At 43.6% G+C, this 17,797-nt stretch overlaps 1 long non-coding RNA gene across 1 annotated transcript in view; it reads left to right on the top strand.

Annotated features, from left to right (window-relative positions):
* LOC107315341 overlaps positions 1-17,797 on the top strand; it is a 60,137-nt gene that overhangs the window by 30,266 nt on the left and 12,074 nt on the right. The window contains exons 4-5 of the long non-coding RNA XR_004307357.1: positions 296-2,519; positions 16,042-16,249. This is a non-coding gene — a long non-coding RNA (uncharacterized LOC107315341). The remainder of the gene's footprint in view (positions 1-295; positions 2,520-16,041; positions 16,250-17,797) is intronic.

Here is a 17,797-nt window from a genome sequence, read left to right as displayed (position 1 = left end):
TCCATGCTGCTGATCCAAGAGAAACAAGTGCATGCAAACAAGGCTCCCATGAGGAGAAGGAACAGTGGGCTCACAACCCCAACAACAATTAGTCCTTTTCTATCTCTATTTTTACATCCCTGCTGATAAGTCTGCCACTGGAGTTCTTAGTGTACATTGTCCATCTTGCTCCAAGAGCTGGTCAGCTGCAGCCATCCTCATCAAGGTACAGGGGAAAGAGACAGCCCAGGTTGGGTTTTTGGTTTTTCTTTCTTTCTTTCTTCATTTTTTTTTCATTATTTTTTTTTTTCTCCAGGAACTTCTCCAGGATCCTCTTGAATGCATCCAAAACATGCAGCAGATAGTCGCATGTAGCCACCTGCTGTCTGAAGAACAACTTTCTTCTGCTAGTTTTGAAGCTGGATGCTACAGACTTTATTTTCTGCACCTAATGACTGTACTGGGAGAGGCTGAGGATGCTTCCTGTACAAGAGGAAGCTGTTTCAAAGGGCAGCTTTTAGTCACTGTGTGGCCTGATGAGAGGATACCCTCATGTAGTGACAGTGTGTTTAATGGAGAACATACAGCTCAGCAGCCCTGTGGATACCAACCCTCTGTGCTCTCTGCAGGATCCATCCTCTTGAGTTCATCCTCAACTGAAAAAATGAAGTCCTTTTGAGCCTGATTTTGTCTACTTCTTCCAATGCATCGGGTGCTACAGTGACATGTATCTTCCTGCACGCTTTACCCTTCTTGTAACCTTACCTGCTGTTAACTTCTTCTTGCAGTGGATACAGAGGTACCAGAGCTCTTTTTGTACCAGTGAGCTCCTGGCTAACAGTCTTGAGAGCTACACCATGGCTCCAGCCCCAGAAAGACACTGGGGACCATGCAGCTGAGTCTGTTGGTGATGCTCAACCAGGAGAACAATTCCAAACCAAGTGGCCCCTGTCCTCCCTACAGGCATCTTCTAAATGCCAACAGTGGCTGCTTTAAAGATAATCACATCACACAAAGTTATTTAAAATGGCTGAGTGATAACCTCCTCAAAGGAAGATTTATGAACATTTGCATCCAGTCCTCAGTGGCACAATAAAAATATATTAGACGTTAGGTACAAACTGCTTTGCCTAGGGGAATCCCAATAAAATCAATGATCCATTTTTTTTCCCCTTTAAAGTGAGCAAGAAGCTCCAAGGCCCTTTATTTCCTTTGCTGATCAGTGACTCAGAAATATTCTTCAGCACACATCTCTTCCCCATAGAGTTCCCTTTATCCTTGCCGCCTGTGCTGCAGAAACCAGCCATCAAAAGGCAAAAGCAGTGACTGCCTGAACTTCCTTCATGCTTTATCTACTCTCTAAAGAAGGTCTGAGCCCAACAGCGTTTTCTGAGAGCTGTTTCAGGGCTTCTAGACAAGCACTGTAAGCATAGGGTTAGACTCCACTTGCAGCCTTGTATCCTTTGCAAAACCTGAGTGGTTTGGTTCCTCAGCAGATGCATCAGGGTGAGAGGTGTGTTGCCAGGAGGTGCTGCTGCCTGGTCATCACCCCACTGAGCAGTACGCCAAGGGCCCAGCCCCATTGGGATGGGGAATGGTGAGCAGTGTGGCCTCCTAAAGAAAAATGTGGGCTTGAAAAGGAAAGACAGAGAATGCATATGGCATTGCTTTTACAAGGATCAGATAATGAACCAAGACAAACTCAGGACTATGTGAGCAGTGCAGCCTCTTACCACCAAACATAGGCCCTGGTTGGTGCCTATTGACAAGACAGCTGCATCCAAAGCCATCAGGACATGAACAAGGTTTTACACCTCAGAGTGTGGTCTGTGACACAGACTTCTGGTGTGAAACAGCCCCACCAAGAGACCTCACACCTTCTTACTCCTCAGCTGGGAACCATTATCCTCATTACATGGGGCAACTGTGAAAGAGCACAGTGAAAATCCATGCTCAGCAAATGCCTGCACAGCACTGGGTTCCTAGAAGCCCTATTGCTTTTGGAAAGTGAGAAGCAACACAGAGTAGGTGAAATCCTTTCACAACTTTCTGTTTGTGTCATTGAGAGATTCATGGGGTTATTGGTTTAAACTGATATTAACAATAAGAAAATAATACTGATGGTTGACAATTTCCAGCTGTGAGCTAACAAAACTTCTTAAAGATGTGCCCAGATTACTTGCTTCCTTCTCAGCTGTGGGTAGTATTGTTAAGCCAAACTGACCAAGAGGTCTTTCTGAAGCCCTGAATTTGTGCTTTGGGTATGTGAGGGAAGCTGTGGGATCCCTTTGCTCTCCCTGGTGAGTGATGTGCCTCTGTAGAAGCAGGGAAAGCTGAATGTATAAAGTACAAGTGTGCAAAGCTGCTTAAAAATTTAAGAGTGAGAGGGCAGCTGGAGCAGAGTGCCTTGGGGTGAGAATATGACTACAGCCTGAGCTGTGTGCAGACCTGCGAACGTGATGCTCCTGCAGGACCCTCTCTGACTTGCGAAGCATCTTCCCTAAGGCAACCTGAAGCTAGAAGAGGTCTAAAGTTATTAGGTGAGTCTACTGGAAGCTTACTTTTACTCTTTAATCTTCTAGCTTTCTGAGAGCTTATGACTTTTGCACCCCATGGGGCTGGCACTGCTGGGACTGCAGTATGTGAGGCATAGAAATGCTTCAAAGACAGCCCTGAGCCTCATTCCCTAACTGGAAGGTTGCTGGAGATGAACTCATGTGGTGTGATCGCTGCTACAAGTGTTTGTTTGCTGCCCTGGTGGATCTGCTGGGCCTTTCATGTCAGACCACGAAAGGAGGCCTTTGCCTTATGGAACTGGGTTTTGAGACCTCCCTCTGAGAAGCTTTTGCTCTAGAGTCTACAGCAATTATTTCTCTCTGTCTTATATATGTAGAGATATTGAGAGAATATTTGGCCCACACCAAATGCACCTTGCGCTTATTTTAGAGTGAGGTCATAGCTCTTAGAAAATGAAAACAAAACCCAAGAACTTGTTTTGAAATTGCCCTGGAATTTTCATGACTGCTGCTTATTGTTGAGTTTTGCAGAGTATCTTCTGTGCCAAAACTGATGTTTTGCCAGAGATGCTCAAAATGTTCTGTGAATGAGTGCAAGGAACTGATTTCCTGTCTGTTACAAACAGGAAAGGCTCCTTCACAGCCTGGAGGTATTAAGAGACAATAATTTTGGATTGTTATTGAAAGCCTGTGAACTACTACACGAGGCTGTCTAGCAGTGTTACTCTGTTAGCTTGTGTAATTCCCCAGTAGAAGATGTTTTAGGACTTGTAAGCTGTTGTTTTCCTAATGCTGTATCATGCAACGCAAATCAAAGTAAAAACATCATTAGAATACTGACTCAAATGTGGAAGGGTTGTTGTTCAAGATTACATTTTGTATGCTTTCAGCTTTTGTCTTTTTTTTTCCTAAGCTTTTATAAAATGAGGTGTTTCTGACTATGTGGGTTAAGTAGCTGCGTGAACAGTGAGACCCTTCTGATGTAGTGTCACTAATAGTGAGTGTCATGAGAAGGGAAACAAGTCTGGGAAATGCTGAAGTCCAAAAACCTGGAGTAAAGAGACCACAGTAAGCCAGAACATTCAGGCAGTATCCAAAGGCCTTGCTCATACTCTGGGGATTGTGATATTTGGTACTGATGCTTGTGGTAAGTTTCAGTCCTCCCTGGTCATCCTGATACGTCTCACCTGCCAGGTACAAAAGACAAAGTTTATTTCTTTCATCCAGTGTTGTAATAAGCCAATGATTTTAATTTTCATTACATGTTCCCTTTTAAAATGACTGTTGTCATTGCTATAAGGACCATACAAGGTTCCTTTGTGTTTGCCTATAACTGAGTTGATCTAGAGATCCTGTTGTCCAGCTTTTTTTAGGATATACCCAAGACAATTTTCTCTTCTGCTGTTTGCACAGCTGTGGAGTACTTATGCACCCCAGGATCTCAGCAGTTTTCATTATGCCTGGTCATTTTATTCTGGATGTCTGCTGCAGGCACTCTCAGTAAAAGTTATTTAATGACTGTTGGCTAGAATTCTATTCTAAGACTCACCTATTACTAGTGCACTATTGCTGAAAAGCTGTAGCTTGGTCCTGGGGCTGCTGCAATTCTATGGGGACCAGGGAGGGGAAGTGCTATCCTCTAGTGTGAACAAAGCCATCAGATTTAGGGAAGTTTCTATTGAAATAAACCTGTTAGAAATTCTCAAGGACTTTGTTTTTATATGATGTTATTTGAGGATGCATTGATACTTCTGATTTTAAGATCCTTTGGCTACTAACTGTCTCAAATTAGCTTTTCTGCCTGCTGTGTAGCATTCTCTTTGTCACTAAGGATATAAAAGTTATTAGATAAGCCCAGAGTACTGACCATGCGCTCTAAACCTGGCACCGTAATAGCTGTGAAAAAGCCAGAGATCAAAGTAACGATTCCAGTTGAGGGAAGGAGAAACTTTTGATTTTTATCCCTAGTGGTAGTACTGAGTGCCCATTCATAAACTGAGGCCACTTTTGGCATTTGGATGACTTCTCTCATTTTATATACAGGTCTATGAAATTCTGAGAGGCAATGCAGGAGTTGAATACTGTACAATCAAACCCCTTTTCTCTTAGTACAAAATTATCAACTGTAATTATCAGGAAATTGGCTCGGAACGTTGGAGAGGTTAATTTTTCCCACATCACTCAGTAGAGCTGTAAATTGCTTTGCTAGAGGATGCTGGAGGTGATAGAACCTTGAGTAGATAGCCATGAAAAATGAATACCTATTGGCACTAATTAGATGCAAAGATGATCATGTGAGTCAAGAAGACCTTGATCTGCTCTTGCTTGGGATTGTGAATGAGGAAAGTACACCTGGTGGGAAGGGAAAATCACCATATAACTGTTCCATTCCCGTGTTCTTCTCCTAACATCTGTTAGCTGCTGCTGGGGCTAAGAAGTAGGGCTAGATGGACCTTCAGTGTGATACAATTTGTTCTGGAGTTACAGAATGTCTGCTGTAGAAAGACTTCAGCTTGACTGTCAATGACTTTCTAGAAGCCAATAAAATTTGTGCACAAAATAGTTGCTATTCTTCCATTCGTTTGAATGATGTGGAAAATATGGTCAATGCAAGAAAAGGACAAAACCCAAGCTGTACTGGGAGCCTGTTCTTGACAAAGTTGTGGGCTCTGTTCAGTACTGTTATACAAAAAGAATTGCTTTGGAACAGGCAATATTATGTTTCCATCCTGATTGTTGCAGTCATTTAAATCTCTTTAGTGAGGAAACTCAGAACATATTTTTCCCCATTCTGAGGGGCTGATTCCTTTCCTAGGCTCAGCTGTGGGCACTTAGCTTTGTTTTGAAGCTTTTCTTACAGAGCTGCTGGAAGAAAATGGCAGGAATTTTATCCTGGTGTGCTTCCCTGAATCTTTCCTTCATTGGAAATGTCTTTGAAATCCTCTAAGATGATTCTTGCTTGTGATGTACACCAAATTCTATCATTATGCCGATAAAGGCAAGATTTCTTTCAAGTGTCGTCTAGTCAACATAATAAGTAAAAGATCTATTTAATGTTTTCATTGTCCTTCACAGCTAGAGAGACTATTTCATGTCAGTTTTGATTGAGTCATTGTAGTTGTAGCTCATTCACCTGTAGGTCTCTGAGGTCTGGAAGAGATCTTGCATGCCCTTTTGTGCTTGCAACCTCCGGCTCCTGGGCAAACCTGTCAATAGCGTTCAGCTCTTCTCAACCTGATCTTCTGCAGGTTCAGTTTGATGCATGTTTTTTGTTGATGGTTTGTCCTTTTTAAATAAGATTACTTGGGTGGGGGGAGAAGCTTTTGTATTGCAGTGTTGTTCATGGAGTCCTTGTATGCTTATACAAGCTCTTTATAATTAAGAGAAACTTTACTCTGTAATATGAATGTTTCACTTCTAACTTGGGGGAAGAAGGGCAAGAATTGATTTTTAACATAGTGACTTGTTATTTTTTTTGGCAAAGCATCCGTCTTTATTTTTAATACATGAAACAATTCCTTGTGGTCCAGTGATGTTACTCATTTCATCCTTATCTGTACTTGCATAGTTACTTTGACTATGAAAGGTTTAATATTATGACCTTTCTGTAATAATGTATTTGTGGACATAACACCTGTTTCTAGTTTTCTTTTGTTGTTGTTGCACCCTTTTTTGTTTGGGGATAGTACTGAATGAGTTTTGACAGCACCATCCATGTCTTGTATCTATTTCTGGTTTTCTTGCATGGTGTCACTCAGTGTCTCCTTTTTCCAGCCATGGTTCTCTGGAGGTTCATCACTTTCTTGTTCTTCAGTTGGAAGCAGCTTGTTCTTGGTTGTGCTTATGCTGTGCTCTCCATCTCTCCTGCTGCTCAAGCTGCTTTTCCTGCTGGTGTTTCTACAGGTACATTCTGTAAGCTTGTCTGAACCCTTCTGGAGTCTGAATTCAATGCTTCAGAATTGCTCTTCAAGGTCCTGACTTCTAGTCAAGACATCCTGGTTAGGACTAGGCAATATATGCCCATTACCTGGTCCAATGGAAACAGAAACAGCTGTCAACATGCTGCTTTCCCTACCTCAGAAGAACTTTCTGATGACTTGAGTTGTCAGCCTCCATCTAAGAGGCTTCAAACCTCCCCTCTGTTTCTAGAGCTGAGAAACTAGTTTTAATAGGACTGTATGCTTGCATCTTCTAGCTGCCTGTCTGTCAAGGTCAGGAATTCCCATGGTGCTGCATCCTGAGAGTACTTGCCCCGTAAGGTGGAAGTTGCATCTTTATGGCAAAAGAAAGAAGTAGCAGAGAATGTGGGAAACTAAGGAGAAATGGGCACTTAGTCAACATCTTTGTGTGAGAATGATGCAATTTTTGTCTTTTTAATTATTGTTGGCTTTCCTGTTTTACATTAGCAATTCATGGCTTGTCTACCCTGTTTGTTTTTTCTTCACTGGAGAACTAATATTATTATGACAGAGGAAGTAAAAGCTGACGGATGTCAAGTAGAATTGCTTTTCCTACAAAATGTTTGAAGCAGTCTGTATTTAGCTAACATTTATCTATCTCCACTCCTAACCAACAGTTGGAAGAGGAATCTTTGCAGTTCAGCACCTCCTCCTCTCCCCCCTTTCACTAGAAGCTGCAAAACCTCCCACTCTGTGTCTCTAGATCTTCTTAGAAGACCTCTGCCAGAACAAAACTTGATGTTTCTTATTTTTTTATATAAGGAAAAAGTAGAAAACAAAACACTTCCAGCCTCTCGTACACAAAGTATCAGAACGGGGCATGAGTCCAATTTGTCTCCTTTCCCATGTTTCCTGCACATCTACTCTTGCAGAGGCAAGAAAAGCCATCTGCTACATGGTCTACCCAACAACCTTGTGATGTCTCTGTGGCTGGAGCACTAGCAAGGCTGTCTCCCATGTGTTCCTGTTCTTCAAGGCAGGATCCAAAGCAGGGACTTTACCCAGCCCCTCAGCATTTAGCAGCAAACAAGATCCTGTCTTTGACAGCTTGGAATGAACACTACCAGCTCACAGTGAAGGCTTTGGATCTCCTTATAGTTATTTCTGTAGTCATTAACTGTTTCTCATGCAATTTAGGGACACAAAGGCTTTTCTCCAAAGAAGCCTTGAAGGCTTGTAGATGCAGATGCTGAGAGAGTGGTAATGCATAAAGAAGACCCTGACTCTAGTGCTTTTTGGTACGCAGGTGGAAGAGGTTTACTTGATTCAGCTAAATTCCAGTGCTTCTGGAAACTGCTGGGGAGGCAGAGGGTGAGGTTGTGGTGGACAGTGTGGGGTGTGGGTGCTCACTGTGCTGATGGCTGGGAGCTCATGCAGTTCTCTGGTGCATAAGCAGGGAGTGAGTGGAAGCAGTGAGATGATTTTTACCTGTGTTTGCCAATGGTGCAGTTGTTGTTTGTTGTATCCAGCCCTCAGGTGCTCAGGTTTCCTCCTTTGTCCTCCCTGTCTAGGGAAAAGGGGAAGATAGGGAAATGGCCTCATATACAGCCTGGGATCATCTTGCTTAATACTAGGCACCTAAACAAGGTCTGAAAGGTAGGAGTGGGGCTACATTGTACATTTGACTCTGGGAGGGTCCCTTTGGGAGCAGCTCAGCCTCTCAGAGAAGGTACAGGGCAGATAGACCACTGAGTGGGGCACCCCACTGAGCGCCTTACCCAAAGTGCTCCAAGAGTGGCCAAGGGAAAATGGCATTGCACCACTCACAGCTACACTGGAGCAGGATGTTTGGGGGAGGAGGTGACAGATAAGTGCATGCCTGTATCAGTTCATTTGCCATTACACTGCCCGTGCTGTACTGTGAATTGCATTGCCATTAACCTTTGTGCTATTAACTGCCTCTCATCCATCCTAATTACAAGTGGAAGTGATGATGGGAGAAGGGAAGCAATCCACGTAATAGTTCAGGAGCACAGAGCTGATTTGCACGAAATCCAACCTGAATCATGAAAGCGAATGTGATTCCATTCTGAAACAAAATAATGCATTTAAAGGCAGATAGTACTGGAAAGCTCAAAGGGGCCATCTCCAAGCATTCAGACACGTGGCTGCAGGGAAGATATCCTTGTGGAGGTCCAAACACTTGCTCTGCCAAAGATGGGGTGCACATTTGTTACAGAGCTGCGTGCTGGTTTTAGGGATGATTCTGTCCTCAGCTGCCAGAGAAGTTCACTGATAAACTTCAGCAGCCTCAACTGGTGCTGGAGAACTTGCTGGGAAGGTGATGCTTCATGAGAATATAAATGCTTTGTCAGCTTTTGATAACAAAAAAAACTTTTAATGGGTAACTAAGACTCCCTTCTCCCTCCTGCACAGTGATGTAGTATGAAGACAGAAGGAGGGAGGGAAACTTCTGTTTGTGTTGTGCTTGTTCACCTGTTGACTTTCAAGTGCGCATGTAGAACTTAAGCAGTCAGTTTCAAACTAAAAATGCCCTGTGGATGCTTTTTGTTGTAAATGCTGACGTGGGCTTTATTAAAGTACTTTTAGCCATCTGAAACAGTTGATCGAACTCAGTGTTTGTGTTTGGACCAGCATGATATGTCAAACTTCCAACACTGAGTGTTGTTTTTCTGACCCTCTCTGACTAGCCTGCCCTGTACATGAGGCTAGTGGGAATGGTGAGCATTGCTGCCCCCAGGATGATGGGGAAAAGTGTGCAGCAAGGCTGGGCACACAGCCAGCACCAGCGGTTGCTGCTTGGGATGACAGAAGAGGGAGAGCGAGTGCCGCAGTGCTTCGTGTTCATCACATTGATCAGTGACCTACAAGAGAGGGTGAGGACTTGAGCCAGCTGAGCACTGTGCTTCAGTTAGCTGGGCTCCAAATAGGGCTCTGATGAAGTTCAGTGTTGACAGAGGCTAACTAATGGCTCTTTGGAAGATTAATTCAAAACGTTTATTTTTTTTTATTGAGTTTCCCAATTAACTGTGACTGCCTGGGGAGCAAACAAGCCAGCAGATTGCTGTGGGTAGCTGGCTCTCTGAGCAGGAGTGACAAGGATGCAGAGAGTAGAGTGCTGGACAGCCAAGATGTGGAAAATGAGGCTGGGGAAAAAAATGCCAGGCTGCAGGATTTATAATGGCTTTGATCAAGTAGGTCTGTGATCTTTAGTCACTGACCAAGAGGGGTGATGGATGCACTGAGTGCCTCTGTCACCTCTGAAAGGCAATGCTGGCACTTTGGGTGGCTGAAAGCAGCAGCAGGCACAGCCCTGTGGTGGGAGCCTGGTGCAGTGCAGCATTGAGTGGTAGGGCTTTCCTCTAGGGCTGCAGAGCAAGGACAGAGGCATTAATTAGTCCTGGTCTTGTGGCACTGAGGAAGATGAGAAGCAGATGTAGCACTTCTGCTGCCCATCATGGCTGGAGCTTGTTGGAAGCCAGACTTACTGGTGGGATGCAGAGCCAGGCAGCAGAAACTTGTACTCCTATGGCATCTTGGCATCCAATCTGGTGTCCTTTCTAAATGCTCAGTGGACACTCTCTTCAGATCCGACAGAGCTGAGATACAAGCAGCAGGGTCACCTAACTGGGGCCTGGGGGTGCTGGGAGGCAGTAGCTTCCACTTAAGCAGCTTTAAGCTGCCATGGAAAACAGCACCTCTGTTACTGTTATTGTCTGTTCTGCTCTTCCATGCTTGACAAAGCAAGGCTTTGTACTCAGTTGCCATTCATAAGCAGAACTGCACATGGGACATGACATGATCTTGTAGGTCCTTTCCAACCTTGTGATTCTATGATTCTATTAATTGAATTCTCAGTTTTTCCTATGAAAAAAACAATTTTGTGGATTCCTGACTGACTTCTAACAAACAGTTCACTCCAAGAGAGTAAGACTATAATACTGCTATTAAATAATGTTCTTTTGGTGTTTGCCTGCAGCTATGAGCACAGTTTCATCACCATGCTTTCTGCAGGAGTATCTCAAACAGACACCTGGAGGTAAATGAGGTGATCCCAGGCTGTGCATCAGAGCAGACTCCCCTCTGTGTTCACATGTCTGTGGGCTTTGGTGAAAGCAGATGATATCTCTGGAGGTGCTTAGAAACAGTCCCATCTTCCTGCCTTGGAAGACGGGGGTTAAAAGGGGGTCAGGAGTGCAAATCAGGACAGACAGTCTGTGTGAATGCCAACCTGCTGTTACACAGGCAGCACGTTAGAAAAAGGTAACCATATGTAATGAGGCTGAAAAGCAGGACTCAAAACTGTTGGGTGGAAACAATCCTTCCCCAGTACATTGGCTGCAGAAGTCATTAGGTGGGATCTGTGATGTTAGGTCAGAGCAGGTAGGTGCTGCCACTTAGCCCTGCCAGAGTGGGCATGTTCAGGCTAGGTTACCTTAGACACTGTTTGAAAGCATTGCTTTATTTTTATTCTATATCCTACAGACTGATACAAGACAAATGCTCAATGCTGAACGTTTGCATTCCAAGCTGGCCACAATGATCTCAGTTGCTCTAGTCCAGGTATTGGCCAGGGACTGATGCTTCCACTGCAGCTCAGGCTGCAACAGTTATCTCCTGATACCCACTGTGGCCCACCTGGAGCAGGAACTGGTGCCAGGTTGGGGATGTGGTGCTACAAGTTTGACACAGTTGGGGTTACCTCGTCCCTCACAAGCACTGTAGTGTTTGGGTCTGTTTTATTTTCTTTTGTTTAATACCGCACCATCCTTTCTGCATAATGTGATGGGACTTTTACAGCATGTGGAGCAGAGCCTGTGTATGGCTTGTTCACAGGGAAATGGCTTAAATAATTTGAGGTAAATCGGGCTTGTGAAATTCAAGGTTTCATTTAAAAAAGAAGGAAAATAAAGAAGTGAGTTTGCAAACAATGTAGTTAGCTTTAAAAAGACTTGAGGGTGTTTTGGTCTTCAAAATAGCACAACCAGATGGTAATAGACTATTTTTTAATTTCTGTTACGTAATTTTGCTGAATGTTTTTCTTCCCTCTGTGATTTGGAAATATCTGTAATTCAGCCTATGCTGCTTCTGGAGGTGGGGGGACTCCTGATATAAAGACATTCACAATATGCAGTGCCAGGAGTTGAGGTGGCTCCAGCATGGGATGTGTCCTCGCTGCAGTAGAGTTCTTGGGGACCAAAAGCACGGGGTGGGTGCTTAGCAGTGCTCATGGGTGGTCCCAGGTGCAGTGAGCATTGAACCAGGTCTATGCAAGGTATGTGTGGTTCTCAGGGGAGATGGTGACAGCCAGGAGGGGGTTTTGGTGTCTGGGAAGAAGATGTGTGGCCTGTCCAAGGTGTATCAGGAGAACTGCAGCACTTGGGAGAAGAGGGGAAGAGGCACCTGAAATTGGGAAGAGGTGCCTGCAGGATCTAATGCAAAGGGACTATAAGTGCCACTTTCAAGGAGTGAAGTTGCTTGTCCACTACACCAGAATGTGGCATCATTTGTAAGAGAAGTCTTAAGTGACCATTGCCATCACTTAAATGCTGAAAGAAGTTGTTGTTTGATCACAGAATCACCCAGGTTGGAAAAGACCCACAAGACCATCCACCTATCAACCAATAATTCTCAATTCTCTCTGCTCTTAAGTGACATGACTGTACAGCTCCACCTGAACCAAGGCTTAGTAAGGACATGAGTACTCGCTAGCAAGACAGAAATTGTCCCTTCTCTGAAAACAGTAAAAATAGCTTTTATAGGGCTTTTTTTTTTTCCTTGAGAGAACTCAAGCTTTATGAAAGAGGTCAGTGTTTTTCTTTTTTTCTTGTTTCAGCCTTTAGTGTGACTAGAACTGAGAAGCCATTTCAGATGAAGGTGGTTTTCCTCTTTTCCAGTCTGTTTTTAGCACACAGCTGCAGCCAGTGTGCGGTCTGCATCCCTGCCTCAAGGGGCAGCGGGTTACCAACTTGGTTTCTCCAATCTGAAGATGCTTTTGTGGAGCTGTAGAGGAGTGGAGAACTGCCAGCACACCAGTTAGAGGATGCATTCTGAAATACTCAATTTTGTTTTAATATAAAAGCATCAGGTTGTCACTGTGCTTTTACATCATACAATTGACCACAATTCCTGAGAATGCAAATCAAACATCTGCTTTTCCCTCTTCCTTGGAATATTCTCCTATGGACGAGGTCATATGCGTGCATTTGTCATGGGCTCCCAGTTGTGCTGTACATTCATCACGTAGGACAGAAAATAGCTTGTAGCACTATGCTGAGCTGAAATAATGCCAATAGACAATTTTCCACCAGGAAAAAGTGGAATTTTTGTTAGGAATACTTTTCTTTAATGTCATTATTTTAATAGTCTGTCTAATATCACTGGAATGGAATTGCTGAGGAAGCTGAACAGCTCAGAAAATGCTGCTCTCCATTTCATTTTTATCAGAATGTAGGCCCTAAAATTATTTCTTAAAAAATTACTCGAATTTCTGAGTGAAATACGATCCATTCTTGAGATTTTTTAAATAGGAACTTTGTTACAAAGCAGAGGTTTGGTTTCCTGTTCAGTACTGACAATCTCTGTTCTTTAAGTGGCCCAATTTTGACCTCCCCATACCACCACCCAGCCATGCACCATGAGGGGATGTTCCTGCAGTTATCTGCAGCAAAGGAAAAGACAGCTTGCTTATTTTTCTTTTTTTTTTCCTCCCCAAGTGGCCCAAAATAAATGTGTCCTTAAGTGAATATTTCTGCAGTACTGCTCAAGTGAAGGGAAAAGATCCATGACTCAAACTGGTCTACATGGTTCGAAAGAATAACAAAAAAATGCTTTTTGCAGGTTGCTCAGATTCTGATTTCCTAAAATATTTGATTTGGGATCAAATCTGGAAAAAACAACAACGCAGGTATTTGAGCTCTGGAGTGCTGTGTTGGCTCAGGCCGGTGGAAAGAGGCAATTCCACCAAGCCACAAATGTCTCATTGTTCAAATCACCCCCAAAATGTCTCTGCTGTTGCCTACACTTAACTGTAATGTTTCCCCACAACACACGTCATGTGTCAGTCTGCTGGGTCCCTCCAAGCTTTGTGCTTTCTTGGCACTACGGAGTCTGTACAAGTTGATCTGCTTTCATGTCTGAATGTTGCTCACCTTGTGAGAGCTGAGCGTGTGATACAGTAGCAGTGCAGCTGTGAAAATCTCATCTGGATTTCTATCTGTCTTTCCTTCCAGCTCTTTCTGTGAAGCAGATGAATCAATGTGCTTTCCTGTTTTTCCTTGCTCGTTTGAAGCTGAGAAGAGAGCATGGTTGCATCTCCTCCTGGCACTGACTGCAAGCATTTCACCCTCCATAGCATTCAGGCTGGGAGTTCCTCCTCTTCCTGCTTCATTTTTATGCCACGAGTGGACTGAAGTCTTAAACCAAAATAACAGGGCTTGTAATTACAGCAGAAAATTTAGAAGCAAAGGTTAAAAAAAGAAACTATCCCTGTGTCTCATCTAGAAGCTGTTTGTGGCTTCAGGAAACCATGCCTGCTCTGTGGCTCTGCTTCCTTCTCTGTTAAATAAGCCCAAAGGCTGGTTTATTTGTGTACACTTCTGATGCTTACAGCATGAGAAACTAAGTTGTCTTGTATTCTGGCTATGCTTGGCTAATAGAGCCAACAGGAGGCTCTAAATCTGTGCTGCTTGTGCCCAGTGCCTAGCCTGTTGTGTCCCAGCCTTGAAAAAGGCTCCTGTGATGTGCCTCGTCTTTGTCTAAATGTATGGGGGAACTTGTTACTGCTGGTTGAGAAACAAGCAGTGAGAACATAGGGATCCAAAATAATGTGGAAGGACCATGAATGTTCATTCATTCTTTCCTCCCTGATCCCATTGCCTGTTCCATCACTCAGGTACCCCTGGGCAGTTACAAGTGACCTGTGCTGGGCTTGCGGTTGTGAACTGGGGATGGACTTCCTCCAACAAATACACACAATTTTGGCTTTTCTCAGTAGATGATTTTTCTATTTTTGTCAGGGTGAAGTTCTTACTTTTTTCCTGCTTGTGTTTAAAGCTCTAAGTGACAAAACTGAGGGACATGGTTTAGTGGGCATAGTAGGGATGGGTTGTTGATTGGACTAGGTGTCCTTTAATCTTAAAGATTCTGTGATTCTAAAACTGCTTATTTTTTAGCTGGGAGAGGCAACTGCCTCCAATCTGGAGTGTAAGAGTGAGTGGCAACAGCAGTCAATGTCATTTTCTGTAAGGTCAGCAAGAAACCAAGCTACATTTTGAAGGTTATGACTAGGCAAGGGCTTAAACTTAATCTATCCATTTGCTTTCACCACCAAAACACAGGTGTCAGTCAGTTCTTCATGGAGAACAGGCCAGAAGTACTGGAGACCTGCAGCCCTGAGTCAACAGAAACACATTTTAAGCCCTGCTTGCTTCCTTTCCTGGGTGAGAGGAATTGCTGTCTTTAGTTTCCTGTATTCCCAGCTTGACTCTCGGAGCGACTCCTTGGAAAATCAGCAGGGCACAGGGGACACTTACGATCAATCTCAGGCCCAGGGGTTGCCATGTCCTTATTAGAAGTGATAATATTCTCACATTTATGCTGTTATCTGATCTTCCGTGGCTCCATCAGCAGCACCTCCCATCCCATTTGAGTTTAGTGGCCTGGAGAAGAGTGTGTGTAAAGGTGAGGTCAAGTTAATAGGTGCTAAAAGAAAAAGCAAGGGCAGGTTTGCACCCAGGAGAGGAAAAATTGGCCTCATTGTCAAAAGAAGAAAAGAAAAATCAGAGGGCTTTTTAAAATGTCAGGAGTGGTGTTTCGCTGTGTGCCCTGTGCTGATTGAGTATAGTTTGGGGGAGGTTTGCCTTAAGTATACCTTCCATACAAATAGACAGAAACATGTTTCTTTTAGCGAACTTTAAACATCAGCTATAATAGTCTTTGGAGAAAAAGGCAGTCATTATTTCTTCGAGCACACTCTCCAGTGCCGAGCAAACGTTCCGTGTGGCAGGATGGTGGCTTTAAAAATAGCTGTTTGCTCCAGAGCCTCCTGGAGCGACTGGGAGAGAAATGAGACGTTGGGCTGGGAGCAATCATTGATGTGGTCAAAGAGCTGCAGCCGGCAAAGCCTTCATTTCACTGAAGCCAGTGGAAATACGAGGCAGTGGGAAAGGCGTGCAGAGAGAGAGGAGGTTTGGGCATCTTTGGGAAGTGCTGAGCCTTTCCGGAGCTATTTTTAAGTCATAATTTGCTGAGCTGTTAGAGTAAACTGACACCCACCATCAAAATCTCAGCAAACTTAGCTGAAATGGGCAGTGACAGCGAGTTATTTCGGGTGATGTGGCTGTGCCACCTCTTTTGGTACTTGTGCAGCCTCTTCTTCAATGTCCACAAGCACATACCCATGTGTCCCAGCTTAGGGCTCCTGTGCTTTGCTATTCTCACTGTTTGAGGTTTTCTTTTGTCTCCCTTTCTGTAATTTTAGCACTTGTTTTAGTGTTCTTTGAATTTATCCTCCCTTCTCTAAGCTGAACAGACCTAGTTCTTCTATATGCCTGTCCCTTCCTACATGTGAATTTGTACATACTGTATTTTACCCTACCTTTTTTTTTTTTTTTTTTTTTTTTCAGGATACATCTCTGCTTTTTTGAGACTACTTTATATTCAGTGATGGTCCAGCATGGAGCAGCCTACCCATGCTAATGCTATTTGTGAATATCATAAACATCTTTTCTATCCCATTTATAAAATTGCTGAGGAAGATATTGAAGGGTGAAGAACCCTACAAGGTTCTGCAGAGTAAAGACCTGCAGTCTTGCTGTGAGAAAGTGCTACAAGGTGCGTACATAATGTGCAAGTGTATTTCCACAAGGTGAGAGGGGGAATATGCCCAGCTGCCCCTCTCCTCTCATGCAGGCATAGCAGCAGCTCAGCCCTTCCCTGGGCACAGTGCTCCAGTGTGATTTTGTTCTTCAGGCTTCGCTTAATGCATACATTATCAAATGGGAATGTTTTTCTATGACAAGAGAGGAGGAAGTCATGGGAAGTTTAATTGTTGGCAAAGCAGCGATTTTGTTTGGAATTTCAGGAACCATGAAAATATTGATTTTTGATTTTTTTTTTTTTCATCTCCAATTGTTGATTTTCAAAGTTAGATTTTTTTCTTTTCTTGCCCTTAAATCTTTCCTTTCCACTCCCTCCTTTCATAACCTCCCCTCAACTTTTTCCCTCATCTGCTTGCCAGGGATATTATATTTAGATATTACTTCCAAATCTTCCATTTTCCATTGTCTAAGCTTTGAAAACTTTGATTTGGAGAAGATAGTGGGTAGAATTCAAAAAGAAATAAAAGCCAACAACTGTGGAAACCAAAATGGTGAATTTGCTGGGCTGTCTGTGGAGCCATGCCTGTGTACGGACACGTAGGAGGGTGCTGGTTAGGGAAAAAAGAGTAATAATAATGTCACTCAGTGGCCAAGAGGAAGCAACAGGAAAGTAAGGAAACCAGAACAAAAGCTTCCTTGGTTTGCAGAAAGCACTCATTAAATGGTGGGAAAGAGGAGCTATTCTGCTCTTACCTAGCAATATATACTCTACTGCACATCTCTTAGGCCTAAATATGTCGTTTTCATGCCACTAAGACTTCTTAGTGGCCAAACCACAGCATAAAGGTCTCTCTTAAACCCTTTTACCTGTATTCTAAGAGCAGTGGGTTTGCTAATCTCAACCTCCCCCATAAGCCTGCTCCCTGCCAAAGGTGATGATGTGATGGTTAAGGACCCTCTTTTCAGCAGTCCTACACAAATAGGCTGCTGACTACTTGTTTGACAGCAGAAACTGGGCGGATTATGGCATCCATAAGTAGCACCGTGTCACAAGTGCTGGTTTCTCACATGGTTTTGTGTGCAACCACCATCTCAGCAGTGAGCATTCACTGTGCAAATTGAGCTGCAGGGTTTTCTGTAGGGGTTGGTGGGGTTTGGGGGCTCTCCTCATCACCTCAAAGGAGAGGCTGAACTTTGCAAAGTCCCAGTTTGCACTACTGCCCATGTGCTGGGACAAGTTGCACTGCATTGTGCATTAGTGAGAATGGTGTCTCCAAAGATCATTTTTCCGTATTCCTGTGCTCTCTACTCTCCTGTGTGCTCAGATAGAGGTTTATATGGGTTAATTTTTATTCTTTTTTTCTTCCTTTCTTTTTCCTTAGATGGTGTTTTTAATTAGAAATATTTTCTGGATAAAAATATAGGGTGGATGTGAGCTGAGAAGCTACAGCCCAAGCTTCTTGAAATGTATGCTGGTTTGGGTTGAGGTTTGTCTCTTAAAAAGCAAACAAAGGCAGCCCTATCCTCCCAGTGAATGGAAATGCCTTCCAGGTTCTGCAAA

Source organism: Coturnix japonica, chromosome 5, assembly GCF_001577835.2.
Source record: "Coturnix japonica isolate 7356 chromosome 5, Coturnix japonica 2.1, whole genome shotgun sequence".
NCBI classification, from domain to species: domain Eukaryota; kingdom Metazoa; phylum Chordata; class Aves; order Galliformes; family Phasianidae; genus Coturnix; species Coturnix japonica.
Note: the sequence above shows the minus strand (reverse complement) of the source record. Positions and strands in the feature narration are given on the sequence as shown.